At 35.7% G+C, this 10,432-nt stretch overlaps 1 non-coding gene across 1 annotated transcript; it reads right to left on the bottom strand.

The window, feature by feature from the left end:
- Positions 1-1,642: 1,642 nt before the first annotated feature.
- TRNAV-AAC (transfer RNA valine (anticodon AAC)) lies at positions 1,643-1,715 on the bottom strand. The gene has a single exon. It is a non-coding gene; the product is annotated as a tRNA-Val (tRNA).
- Between the last annotated feature and the right edge of the window lie 8,717 nt (positions 1,716-10,432).

Genomic DNA, 10,432 nt, shown 5'->3' with positions numbered 1-10,432 from the left:
ATAATGGATGATGATACCAAACAACTTTGAAGAGGATTAAAATATATTGTTTAGAAAAATAGTTATTACAAATAGTTTGTTCTATTGAAGGAAAGAGTTTTTAGTTAGTTTAATATCAAGGCAAATTGATTTGGTTTAAAAAGGCAATGGATTACAAGTGCAATGGAATTTGTTTGTCAAGGTTATAATTGGGGAAAATGGTATCGGGAAAAATACTAATGGCTTGGTCAGCTGTGAATTATTACGAGGGCCACTAGAAAACTGTCTGGTCTAGGCAACACGTAGAGTCGCCAGGCGTCACTTGACATTATTCCATGATTCCTCACCTCGATCCATCTTATAAACTTCTATTGAAGCACCGTAATCGTATCTTTTCAAATTCTTGAACCGACCAAAACGAGAAAAACCCTATTTTTGCCGCCAAGTCTTCATGCAATATCAAATGTTAGTTGGTCGAATAAATTCCCAAGGATGCCTCTATCTCACGGTATAAAACATGGCGATCTTACATTATCCGAACACGCACGGTTTAATTTTTTTATGGCTCAACGACCGTTTATGGGCAACTCTCACGAACTTCGTTTTTTGGCGAGTGTCGACCATGATTGAATTCAGTAAACCAGTTTTTCATAGTGCTATAGGATGGCCCTTTACCGACATATAAAGATTTATTTGATCGACGCACATTTGCCGTAATTATCAACGTCAAAAGTTGTGAACAATTGACGGACGAAAATTTTCAGAAGTAAATTTCATTTTTTTGCAAAGTGATTTTTTCAAGTCACTGCAAACAACGCAACACATGGTCGTATGTCAAACTGTCCTGACTACGCTTAAGCTAAAAACTGTCAAATTTTCAAAAAAAAAAATCCAAATGACGCCTGGCGACACTGCGTGTTGCCTAGTAGGCCGGATAGTTTTCTAGTGACCCTCGTAAATATTTTTGACCGAGAAACATGTTAAAATTATTCGTCCTTTTCAGCTATCCTAATTGAAACATTTCTGTTTAATTTCCTTGCATTTAAAATCTTTAGTTTAAAGTCATTTACTAAACGACTCAATGTCTTCCTTTATGCTCGCCCTGTGATGCATAAAATCCCTGTTGGCAAATGCCAACATAATTTAACCGCTATCAACACCATAGAACCAGACAGCATAGACGTAAGTTACGTTACAGCCGAAGACTAACTACGTTGAGTCATGTGCATACCACTCAGTTGCTGACTTGCAGGCTGACATCCAACCTGACAGCCTGGCTGGCTGGTTTCAAACAACGCTTGCAAACATCAATGCCAAGGATATTCATACATATTTCAAAGTCTCAGTTTCGTAGCAAAGTAAAAACATTGACAGGGATTTTGTGCAAGAATTCTTAGCAAAGCTCAGGCAACAACATGCAAACAGAATTCTTAATGAATTCTCATTCAGTTTTCCCTGGTGATATTAGAAACCATAAGGTGATACCTACCAACCAACAATGTATTGGAGACATACAACATGCTGTAAATTGAAAAGTCATTTGTTTGGACACGTCTAGGTGCAAATCTCAAATCAATGTTAAAGTGTTCAATGAAATTTAAAGAAGTTATAGACGAATTTGAGTGTAAAGTGTGTATAAGAATTAAAAAAAATATTTATTGACTGTTTCCGCCCGGGATTGAACCGGGGGCCTTCCGCGTGTTAGGCGGATGTGATAACCACTACACCACGGAAACGGTGTTATCTACCTTTTGCTAATATACGTGAAAAATAGGTAGGACCCTGTAATTAATTTAAAACGAAAAGCAATATCTTCATAAACTCGCGTTAGAATCATTTGGCACAGACGTGTTGGAATCTGATATCAGCACAAGCACAGCCACCATAATCTTGCTGGTGTTATACTTCCCTGCTTTCTTTTGGCACTTCTATGCACTACCGGATTATTAGACAGCGGAATTTTATGCAAACCTATTTTTGGTCTGAATTAGGTAAAATTTAGGGACTGGGCCTATTTTTGGCGTCTGATTACATTGCAATCGCAATATATGGCATATGCAAAATGTAACAAACATTTCAATAATAGTTACAAAAATGATTGTGTGTACAATTTTTTCTGTTTAAAATTCTCTTAGACAAGTCAATAAAATAGAGAAATGTATAACCACAGCCACAAAATACCGAAATTCGGGAGGTATCGTTCTATGGGGGCTATATGAAGGCCTGAACCTAAACCGACAAATTTTAGGTGGAAATTTGTTCAGGCATTTCGGAGGGATATTGAGGCACAACCTTCAAAATACCAGAAATCCGGAGGTACCGTTTTATGGGGGCTATATGTAGACGTGGACCTATACCGACCAATTTCAGGTAGAAAGTTTTATACCCACAACGAAGACAAAATGCCAAATTTCAGTCATTTCAGTGAGATATTGAGGCCACAACTTTCAAAATACCGAATATCGGTAGGTACCGTTCTATGGGGGCTATATGAAGACGTGGATCTATGCGGACAGACTTCAGTTGTAAAGTTGCATACCCCTAAAGAAGTCTTAATACCAAATTTCAGCCATTTCGGTGGGATAGACCACAAATCCTTGAATATATTTTTGCTCATTTATGCAGATATTGTAAAAATATGTCAAAATATGCACGATATGCAAAATATGCAAAAATGTCTGTGCCTAATTCGTTTTACTTTATAATATAACGAGTTTCTGTCTAATCAGATTTTCTCTATGACCATTCTAACCATATATGCATTTGCATAGGATTCCGTTGTCTACTGATTATCCAGTCTATAATTAATTACCCAGCAAAATGTTCGATGCCAAAGATGACATTCAATCATGGGTGCAAGTGATCTAGCATGTCATCTTTTTAGCATCTTCATCGATGAATTTTATATGAGCGTGGACCCCAAAAGATGACGTTCTTTTCTGGATCCTAAGCATGTCATTTTAACCAATGCGTTGACATGTCATTTCCACCAATGCTTTGGCATGTCATTTCCACTAATGATTTGACATGTCATTTTCACCAATGCTTTGACACGTTATTTTCACCCATGCTTTGACATGTCATTTTAACCAATGCTTTGGCATGTCATTTTCACCAACCCCTTGGCATGAAATTTTCATCTCTTGTTTGGAAAATGGAAATGCTGTATTGAAATATGGTTTTCATGAAAAACAAAACTCTTTATTAATTCAAACGAATTCATGAAATAGCTACAATTAATTTATCAGTTTAGTTTTTCAAAAGTTTACATCCAAAATGTAATCACCACCGCTGCAACGCAAAAGATTACTTCCTCCGTTCTCCGCAAGTGACATTCTTTCATCTTACAAAAGGTTTTTTCAATTATCTTCCCATCACCAGTTTAGATTTCAACATGGACTCCAAATGCACTCCTTTAAGTATTTTTATTTCGTAAATTACTTTTATTTTATAATTTTGTTATTTTATAACAACATTTTGGTAATTTATACTCTTTTGTTTAGTGACGGAAATATGTAGGGATCTACAAGCCGGCTTGCTTTAGGGATCTCTAAGAACAAAATGTAACGAACGGGGAGGAGAGACTTTTTATGGAAAATACCATTTATGCTTAATTAATTTATTTTTAATTGTTTCTTTCCAAAAGTAGTTTCTTCTTTATTTTCAGATTCTTGTTCCTTTTCGTTTCGGACTTTTTTTTCAAATTCCAAGAAGCGAGATTTGATTGATTTTATTCTATGTCAGATTTAGAACAGACAAGGGAACTTTTAAAATAGCAATGTGTGCAGTCCGATTCTATTTTTAGCTCGATGGTTGGGACTTCATATAATACCAATTGTTTAGAAGTTTTAGTTGTTTGATATGCAGGAAATGTGAGACAACATCACGACGACAGTTCTAACAACTTTGGTCTGTTCCAGAAACTGCAAGAATCTACTTATTTTTACTACGATAACAATTTTTCCTTTATGTTATCGGAAAAAATAGTAAAAATTAGTAGATTTTTGCAGTACTGGAACATACCAAAATTAAAATAAACAGGGGTGTAAATAAAAACACAAACATCATCTCTATTGCATCGATGGAATGGGTACAAATGCTGATGAAAAGATCGGATCTTCCACGACTTCCTTTGAACCAATGCAAAAGATGACATGAAATCACGTCATCGCAAAGAACCCCTTCCGTCAAATGTTGCTGGGTATGGTAACATGGGGCGCCTTCGCCACGTTTTTGTTCAATATGTTCTCATAGCGACACCGTTAAAGTTTTTTCAAATATTATTTTTGGTACAAATATTAGCGTATCTTGACTATAAGTTTTGATATATAAGTGGTTATAATTTTGTTTTTCAAATATTATTTTTGAGAATTTACATGCCACCCATGGGGCAGCTTCGCCATCGATATTGAACATTTTCCAACGGACTCTACAAATGTAATTTACCATAGTTTTTCCTTAAATATCAACATTATTCGAAAAAGGAACATGTTTTCTATTGAATAATCAAAAATGATTCCAAAATTCACAAATAGTAACCGATTCTAGCGGTTAATTGAAATAGGTTCCTTGAATTTAGGTACAAAAATCATAATATAACCAAAACAAGATACGTTTATGACACTATTTGATTTTAACTTCACATTATAGTGTGGTATATTTATGGCATAAAGAATTGAAGTTAAACATGACAAATTTCTGACATTAACCCACCATACCCCTATCATGGCGAAGGCGCCCCACCCCCAACATATCTCATAATATGAATATATTTAATTTTGTTATTGTTTTTTTTCACGCAAATTACTGGGATTTCTATTCTTCAGTAGTTGTCTTCTAACGGTATAAAATATATTTTTGATATCACAAAAGGTAAAGAAGATATCACAAAAAACATCTACCATAATTATTTTTCCCAATACCCTCAAAACACAAAACCGCGTGCACCCGCTATCATACTTATGACACAACTGCTAACTTTTGGGAGATGAGAGATCTTCATTATACTCACAATTTTGCCTTTAACAGATTTTTTCTAGCACTTGTATTTTGCGAGAAAATCGGCGATGGCGTACCCGCCCCAGTGGCGAAGGCGCCCCATGTTACCATAAATGCTTTCGAAGATATTGAATAACTTGGCTCTTTTAAATGTGGTGTTCATGTTACGCGCCGGCTATCCGCTGAATAAATTCAAAGCATAAAATCGAATAAAAATGTATGAAAAATATACGAGGTCGGTTTGGGCATGGTAAGATAACAAATTTGCCTGGCTAGCTCATCCAGGAGGTAAGTTCTCAACCCGTTATTCTTCAGCGCGCGAACATATTAAAATAAACATTCCATGCCACGGAAACCAAACGTTTATTAAAAGTAGAGCTGATTTTAAATTATATTGCACAAGGTCAATTCTAAGTCATTGATGCACCTTACCTGTGACCATTTGTGGTATGACGAGGTCTAATGTCATACCGAGGTACACTTGTCCCACCCTGTCACCTATGACATTGTATGTACCTTTAATTTAACAATGTCCCTTAATGTGACCTTCAAATCCTAAAAGCCTTGGTTACCCATCATTCCTTTTAAATGCGAAGTCAGTTTAGCATTTCATATTCATAACAAAATTCATTTTATTGAACATAATTCAGTATAATATTTAGGGAAAATAATAAAATTTAAAAATTGAAAATTATTTGCATATTTGCATTAATTACTAAATTAATTAAACATAAAAAAATTAAAAAAAAGATGAAAATAGAAAAACTAGAAAAAAGGCTAAACTAAGAAAAAGTCTAAATGTCAAAATATTTTTTTGTTTATAACAAAAACCCCATTTTGTGCAATGGCACTAACCAAAAAGTCTATTAAAATAGCCTGATGATTGAGCTCAATAATCTAGCACTCGAAAAAATTACCCATCAAAATATTATTTTTGGGTCAAGTCTAAAAATGTTTGCTGGGTTGTGTTCTAATATTTGACACTCATCTTCTTTTACAAAAACTCTAAACTATTCTTAAATTCCTAACGGGATGTTGTTTACAAGAAGAAACTTAAAAAAAAAAATATGTATGTCTAATTATGTATGTACATGAAGGTCAACTAAGTACCGTTATGTACAGAAAGCGCAAGAAATTCAGAGAAAGCAAAAATTCAATAAGTCAAAAAAATTATGTATACATATGTATTACATATTTATCAATATGTATGAACCATTATTTGCAGCAGGTTAATTTTTATGGAAATGGCAAAAATTAAGTGGAACAGTACTATTTTGTAATAATTTTATGATGTCTAAAATTTCCACATTATAATATTCTAAATTTCCACAAATCACTACATTTTAATTTCATTAATACATCACCGCATAAATTGTTTGCGTGGTTATGTCTGGATGCATGTCCCACAGCTGGGAAGGATTGATGGTTTTATTCTTCTTCTGTGGCTATAGAGATCTGTTCCTTTGCTTGGCAGTGTCCTCAATAATTCCAGAATAATGCTCGTAATTGTTGTTGTAAATTCACTGTTTTAAAGTCAGGAATGATCTTTAAAAGTTTTGGAATTCTCCAAATTTGTTGATGTCACTACACATTCGAAATAAGTCGAGAAAAAAAAATATGTATGAATTTCATTTGGGCAAACACGCATATTTTGCGATGTCTTACCGTGTATAAAATTTCAATTTGCAAAATAAACGCTGGAAAATAATTGATTCCACCAGAAAAGGCGAGGTCACAATACAATATTGCTGCTTTCACTGTGATATTCACTTGAGGTTGCAATTTAATTATATGTCGAATAGCTTTTAAGGTTATTTCGATTTTTTTATAATTGCACTCTTCCACTTGTTTTCTTGTGTCTATCTTCTTTGCCGGTTTTTATTAAATGATCACTGTGATGTGCAGATCCAGTTGACATTCACATACACATACATATGTTTAGTGAATGCAAAAGTGTCAGTGATGACAATTGCTAGTACGCCTTAATTATTGACGTAAGCGTATGGCATTGCGTACGACGTCAATCATATTAAGGTCGACACACATTTGGTGCGTCACAATAAAATAAGGCGATCCGTTTCAAAACTGCTTCGTCTCTAGATCTATGATCGTAGAACGAACAGGCAGGATAGCCGTTGAAATTAACGTGTGGCTCGACCCACGAAGCCGGGCTTTACTAAAACCAGAAATATAACGGTGCTATGCTCGAAGGTCTGAAGCGTGGTATTTACCAATGTAATTCCCTTTAAGGTCTTCAATGTCATATAATGCATTACCAATTTTCTTTCGAATTCTGCACTTGACATATTTTGGATTAAATTTTGCATTAATAGCGTTTTTAAAATCACTTTGACAGTGATTTACCCTAAAGACTTCCTGTCCTTCAACAAAATTAATGGGTCTGACTCTAGTATTATAGGTCCTGGCAGCTTTCTCATGTGCTAGGTCAAGATTCTTTCGAATTTTATCACGTATATTTTGTAGTCGGTCTGCATTTTGAACTCTGGTATCATCGTTTATCATATTCAATTGATTTAAAATTGAATATGTCGACCCATGCAAAATCATATTTTGACCAAATGCTGCAAAATAAGGTGAAGTCTGAATAGCAGAATGGTAATCACTGCGTAATACCGATAAAATTCTATAAATGTCTCTATCCCAATTTGTATGGTCAGACTCATCTTTAAGGAAAAGTCTAATCTTCGAAATAATCTCTCTATTTGCTCTTTCGGAGGCATTCGCCTGCGGAGAGTAAAAACCTGTTGTTATGTGGGTGATTCCATAAAGTGAAAAGAAGTCTTGCATCTCTTTGGAGACAAACTGTCTACCATTGTCACTGTGAACATATTGTGGAACACCGAAAGTGCAAAAGAGGTCATTCTGGAGAAAGTCAATGACGTTTATAGAAGTAGCCGATCTCATAGGCTTCAGAAAAATAAATTTAGTAAGATGATCAACCACAATGAACAACTGACAATTTTTCGACTTACTACATGGGTAAGGACCCAAGAAGTCACAATATAACCTTTGAAAAGGTCTAAAAGTAATAAATTGTTCACCCATTGGTGGTCTAGAGATCCGATTATTCGGCTTAATAATTTTACAATCATCACATTTCCTGATAAAGTCTTTAACATCACGTGCCATCCGTGGCCAAAAGAATTTTTGTCTCAGTCTATAGAGTGTTTTGTGGTAACCTCCATGGCAACCTTCTTCATGAGCTTTATTAATAATGTCATGAGTCAAGGTCTGGGGTAGCCATATCCTCCAAAGACTCTCTTCGGTTTCTTCTCCATCACGAAATTTAACTCTTTTGTGGATCACATTATTAGAAACACGAAGGTCAGGTAATGATTCTTTATTTTCCAGAATGTTATTTTTCAATTTCGAATAATCAGGGCTGTCAAATTCGGGTGACGTGAGGTCTAAATCAAGTGGAGCTAAATTAAGGTCGAGTTCATCGACATCAAATCTTGATAAGGTGTCTGGAACCACGTTTAACGTACCTTTTCTATGCTCCATCTTAAAATCAAAACCTTGGAGCTTGAGGCTCCATCTAGCAAGTCTACCAGAGAGGTCCTTTTGACTCATGAGCCATTTGAGGCTTGAGTGGTCGGTCACAATTTTAAAAGGAAGTCCTTCAATGTAAGGTCTGAATCGCTGTACACAAGTGATGGCTGCAAGGCATTCAAGCTCTGTCACTGTATAATTGCGTTGAGCCTTATTCAGCTTTTGTGATACAAAAGCAATTGGGTGTTCTTTTCCGTCATCATCGACTTGATAGAGAACACCGCCTACCCCTACTCGTGACGCATCACACTGAACTACGAATTCTCTATTAAAATCTGGTTGAGCCAGTACTGGGGCACTTGACAAGGCCGCTTTTAATTTAGAGAAAGAGTCAATGGCTTCTGGTGTGAGCTTAAAAGGTTTATTTGACTTTTGAAGGCAGTCTGTGAGAGGTCCAGAAAGGTCAGAAAAATTATCGATGAAAGCACGATACCAATTAGCCATGCCAACAAAACGTCTAACTTGACGTGGGGTCTTTGGGAGAGGAAAGTTAACAATAGCCTCGACTTTGTCGGGGTCAACTTTCAAAATTCCACCTCCTATCCTATAACCAAGATATTTTATCTCTCGTTGACAAAAGTTGCTCTTTTTCACATTAATTGTAAGGCCAGCTGATTTTAGGCACTGAGCTACTTCGGCTAATAAGGTCATATGGCTTTCAAAGTCAGGACTACATACGAGGAGGTCGTCTAAATAAATAAAGACTCGGTCTCTTATCCTTGAAGGTATAGTTTTGTCCATAAGACGGCTCATAGTCTGAGGTCCATTGCAAACACCGAAAGGCATTACTTTATATTGATAAAGAGGTCGCCCTGGTACTGCAAAGGCTGTCTTTTCTTTAGAGGTCTCAGACAATTTTATTTGAAAATAAGCGTCTTTAAGGTCTATCCCAGTTATATAATGAGTGTCTTGAAGACGACTCAATAAGCCGTTAATATGAGGAAGTGGGTAGGAATCCTTTTTAGTTAAGGAATTCAACTTCCTACAATCAAGACAAAGTCTTATTTTCCCCGGCTTCCTAACTGTAACTATGGGACTACACCAAGGAGAGTTTGATTCCTCTATTACACCGAGGTCTAAAAGTCGATCTAACTCCTCGTAAACTTCTGCTTGTCTAGGGGGCGAAAGGGGGTAATGCTTGGATTTGACAGGAGTTGCATCTCCAGTGTCAATATGATGCTCAATAAGTTTTGTGCATCCAAGCCCTAACTTTTCGAAAGATGGGAAGTCTAAAATTCTGGTATCGAGTTCAAGTTTTTGTTCTGGGGTAAGGTCGTGAAATAAAGCGTCTTTATTTTCTTTTATCTCCAAACACGAAATGTCGGGTATAATCTTTGGAGCAAGAGCATAGGCTCTCCAAAAGTCCACTCCAAGATATCCCTCTTGAGATAAGGTCGGAACTATATAAAAGACGATATTTTTCTTCACACCTTTAAATATCACTGGAAGTGAACAAAAACCAAGAATTCCATTCTTCGTACCATTTGCTGTTGAAATTTTAGATCTAAATCTTTCCAATTTAATATTGTTTTTCTTTACAAAATCTAAGCTACCCTTTCCTAAAACAGATACATTTGCCCCAGAGTCTAGCAAACATAGAAGGTCATAATCAAAAATTGTAATCCTGGCATATGGTCTACCATCATCAGAAGTAGATAAAAATGACGATTCAATAGCTTTTCTAAATATTTTTCTCTTCTTGTACCTCTCTCTACATTTTAAAATCTGCCACGAAGGCTGAATTTTTAATTTATTCGTCCATTCTGGTAATTGATCGGAAGAGAAATGTACCTTTGGAATATTTTCATCCGATATAAAATTCGATTCGGGATTTAATTTTGGGAACGAGGGTCCCCGGTTAACTTCTCGCTCCGACGGAAGT

Source organism: Musca autumnalis, unplaced genomic scaffold (genome assembly GCF_047663935.1).
Source record: "Musca autumnalis isolate F117 unplaced genomic scaffold, ASM4766393v1 scaffold_2, whole genome shotgun sequence".
NCBI lineage: Eukaryota > Metazoa > Arthropoda > Insecta > Diptera > Muscidae > Musca > Musca autumnalis.
The sequence above is the reverse complement of the archived record's forward strand: the minus strand, read 5'-3'. Positions and strand labels throughout refer to the sequence as shown.